Source organism: Sinocyclocheilus grahami, unplaced genomic scaffold, assembly GCF_001515645.1.
Source record: "Sinocyclocheilus grahami isolate Dianchi unplaced genomic scaffold, SAMN03320097.WGS_v1.1 scaffold263.1, whole genome shotgun sequence".
Lineage (NCBI taxonomy): Eukaryota > Metazoa > Chordata > Actinopteri > Cypriniformes > Cyprinidae > Sinocyclocheilus > Sinocyclocheilus grahami.
In genome coordinates this window covers 8,595-12,619 of record NW_015505442.1, presented here as the reverse complement: position 1 = coordinate 12,619, position 4,025 = coordinate 8,595, and the positions used below count along the sequence as shown (strand labels likewise).

Here is a 4,025-nt window from a genome sequence, read left to right as displayed (position 1 = left end):
GTGTGTGTGTGTGTGTGTGTGTTCAAGTTCTTACCAGATCTCTGTCCTTGAATGGAGGCCACATTACTCTCATCCGCCACTGAAACACACAAACAAAACATCCATCAGCTCGTCAAACTCTCATTTGTGTCTCCCAATGGACATTCCAGACTGGATGTAACTTCACAACAAGGTCAAGTTAACAAGTGAAACGATGTGTTACTGTAATACTTTTTAAACATTTGCATGCATTTGTGCTTTTATTGTAAGTTGGTTTTGTTGACATTAGCATATAAACAGCTTCAAAGCTAACAGATATGCACTACCATGCAGAAAAAAGACTTCTTAAACTAAGCTGGTCTTAGCCTAGTCTTCCAACTTAGACAAGCTGGTTTAGATGGTCACCTAGTCTGACCAGTAGACCACCTAAGACCATCTTATGCTGGTTTAGGCTTCTTTTTTACATTAGGGTATAAGCCACAAAACTTCAAGACACAGTTCAAGCTAAATTAAAATTGTGGCATCATTTACTCACCATCAGGTTGTTCCAAAGTTGCATGAGTTGAAAACGAAATATTTTGAAGAATGTCGCTGGTAGCCATTGGCTTTCATATTATGGGAAAAATATACTATGGGAGTCAATGGCTACCAGCAACTGTTTGTCAAGTCACCTTTATTTATATAGCGCTTTATACAATACAGATCGTGTCAAAGCAGCTTTACAGTGTTAAACAGAAAAAACGTGTGCTAATAATGCAAAAGGACAATAGAAAACAGTCAGTTGTTCACTTAATGTCGGTTCATCGTTGATTCAGTGATGCCATCATCCAGCTCAGTTCAGTTCTATTCCAATAGTGTCTGTACAATCAAGTCAACAATACTGCAGGAAATTGTGTCTCCAACTAAACAAGTCAAAGGCGACAGTGGCAAGGAACCAAAACTCCATCTGTGACAAAAATGGAGAAAACAAGCATGGTGTGGCTGAATTCCAGGCTGCAACGCAAGTCAGATTGAGCAGAGGACTCGTCTGGTTTTCGTGGTCTTGTGCTGATGGCCGTCGAGGTGACGAGGTCTTCGCTCGGGATCTGTCTTTGGGGCTCATTTAGTTAACACGGTCTCCGCTGACATTAGGTGCTTTCGCACCACGTAGCCTGCAGGGTCGTTTCTAGAGAACAAATTTCTCCCTCGGGCCGTTTTCCTGGTTGCATTTGCACCGGCAGCAGGAACTCTGAAGCAGCCGACAGGGCCGTCTTTATTCAAGCATTATGACTCTTACTCATGCGATTGAAAAAGCATGAAAATCTGATTAAATATCCTATGACAATTTGCAGTATCATCGAGGCTGAGAAAAGAACACAACACTGCAGACAACAGGTACATGCCGTTATTGCTGTTTTCTATGTTCATGGAATAAATATGTTTGCATGGCTTTTTAAAAATGCAGGGTAGCTGGTGTTTTGTTTGGCCAATCAGCGTACACTTCAGTTCCTATAGAACTATTTTAGACCCTACTCTGAAGTAGGAGCTAAATTATGGCACTTTTCCACTGCGTGGTACGACTCGGCTTGGTACAGCTCAGTACGGCACGGCACGGTTCGGCTCGGCGCGGTTTGTGTTTCCACTGCAGTTCAGTACCGCTTTAGAGTGGGCGTGATTATTCACGTGTTGTTTATAGTTGCGCCGCCTCTACTGCCGCGACTGCTGAAAAACTTTTGTCATTCTGCCTCGTCCCATCAAGCTTTTGCTGGATCCGCTCCTCTGCTATCAACTAGAGGAACGTCTGTATTTCCTCAACAGACAGCTAAAACAGCCACTTTTTGGTTGTTAAAAAAGGTGCGCTCGTTCAAAACAGTTGCGTTCGATCATTCGCTGGCTGTGCTGATTTAAATCTAGCGGTTTTGTTGTGTTTGTGTCGCAAGTTCAGTGACGCAGGTAGTAACGATTCTCTCCGGCCAATCCGTGATCAGCAGAGTTTACACGTCACGTTTTAGTAACGGTACGGTTCACTTGGAACCTCAACCGAGGTGGTACAAAAAAAGTACCAGGTACCAGGTACTGTACCCAGTGGAAAACCCCCCAAAAGTGAACCGTACCGAGCCATACCATGCAGTGGAAAAGCGCCATTAGCGAGTACTGGCCCGAGTTTGGGTACTGAAACTGAGCCGGCATTGGGCCACTCGTCGGTGTGATTGTGGCCCAATGCTGTTGGTGTTGGCCCAGTTTCAGTACCCAGACTTGGGCCAGTACTGGCTAAGTGTTTCATTACTCGTCGGTGTGATTGTGGCCCAATGCTGGTGGTGTTGGCCCAGTTTCAGTACCCAGACTCGGGCCAGTACTGGCTAAGTGTTTTATCTCTCGTCAGTGTGATTGTGGCCCAATGCCGGTGGTGTTAACTCGGTACTGGCCCGAGTCTGGGTACTAAAACTGATCAGCTAAGTGTTTTATTTTGGCAGCCGGACTCGGGCCAGTGTATTTGGGCCAATTCTGGGGTCGTCATGTGACACACAGCAGCCACAACAGCACTTATGTTTTATTTATTTTTTCCTTTTTATTCTAAACAACCCATAAACGTATTAACTATATCATGAAATATCTTGATTCTCACTGTAACCCTTGATATTTCTATCCTGTTTTACTTAGTCTCATTTTTTTAAAACCTGGTACTGCCCCTTTAAGAGGTTGGGTAGTTAATGCGGGGAGAGAGTGCACTGCAATAGCGCGCAGAGTGAATGTGCATGAAGCACGGACAAAACGCAGAGCGTGTGAGTAATTTTGACTATGCTGATTAAAATAAGCATTTATGTTGCAAATTGTCTTTGAATAGCTGGTTTATTGTTTATATGTCAGCTGGGAGGTTGAATTTGAAATACTGTGGAAGAGAAGTCGTAGACTTATTGCTTTCCGTGACTTTTCTGAGACATTCTGGTGAGTGTATTCTGCTTGTAACAAAATATTTTGTTGTCATTGTGTTATTATTTGAGCAAAACCAGTCAGAATGTATTCATGTCAAAGGAAAATGACATTTTGGTTAAATTGTTCATGTGGGTGTTGAAGATGAGAGCAGCTAAGTATAGCACCACGATACTAGCTTTGATAGTCAAGGAGAGCACGAGGTGTGCAATGCTCATGCTTATTGTGTTTTTCACATCGAGTGAAATTGCTAATGTATAAAATGTAACTCTGTTAAATTGATTTATGTAAAAGTGTATTGCTAGCTCTCAAACTGGAAAAAAAGTGTTCAAAGCAGGGTTGCTTCTTAAACTTTATTTCATAGGAGGAGGAAAAGGAAAATATGAGTTAAAAATACATGTGATCTCTCTTACAAGGAATGGTTTACGTGTTCTGATGTTGTTGATGTAATCAATTTAAAATGTACATTTGTGCAGACTGGTTTTGTTCCCTTGGACTGTTGTTCGGTGATACATTTGGACCTGAATCATCTGAGTGGAGTCCTCCGGAACAAATTCTCTTCATCTCGTCACATTCTATCAACTCTTCTGCTCTTCATCATCTCGTCGCACTCGGTCAACTCATCAGTTTTTTTCCTTCCGTACTTGATTAACTGAATGGTATTCCCGGTGAAGTGGTAGGACTGAGATATTGTTTTTTCCACACATTACATGGGACTGAGATTTTTTTTTCCACACATTACATGGGACTGAGAAAATTTCTTTCCAAACTTGGATTTTCAAAAAAAAAAATCAGTTTCCTTGGGTTACAATTGCAGTGTTGTTATCTGTTATGAAGCTCAATTAATTGTTGGAGATTGAGTGTCATTCAATGTTAATCACTTTGGTTTTAAAGTGCCAGAACAAAGAGCACTTAAATTGATTGCCTTACAAAATACATTTCTGGCTAACTTAAATTCTTGTGTATGGCATTAGTTTATTTGACTTTTTCATGATATTTCAGTTGTTCATTTAAATTGAGAATTTTGATTTAAAAGGAAAAATACCCCAAAGCTCCTTGAACGAACTTAGACAGTTTATATTTTCAATTAGATCACAAATCCCTGAAGTAAACCCTGCTGATAAAGGGGGTTACAC

The 4,025-nt window shown here is 41.3% G+C and overlaps 1 long non-coding RNA gene across 1 annotated transcript in view; it reads left to right on the top strand.

The window, feature by feature from the left end:
* Nucleotides 1-3,630, top strand: part of LOC107599234 (uncharacterized) — a 6,756-nt gene extending 3,126 nt beyond the window's left edge. Inside the window, exon 3 of the long non-coding RNA XR_001610649.1 lies at nucleotides 3,366-3,630. This is a non-coding gene — a long non-coding RNA (uncharacterized lncRNA). The remainder of the gene's footprint in view (nucleotides 1-3,365) is intronic.
* The last annotated feature ends 395 nt before the right edge of the window (nucleotides 3,631-4,025 follow it).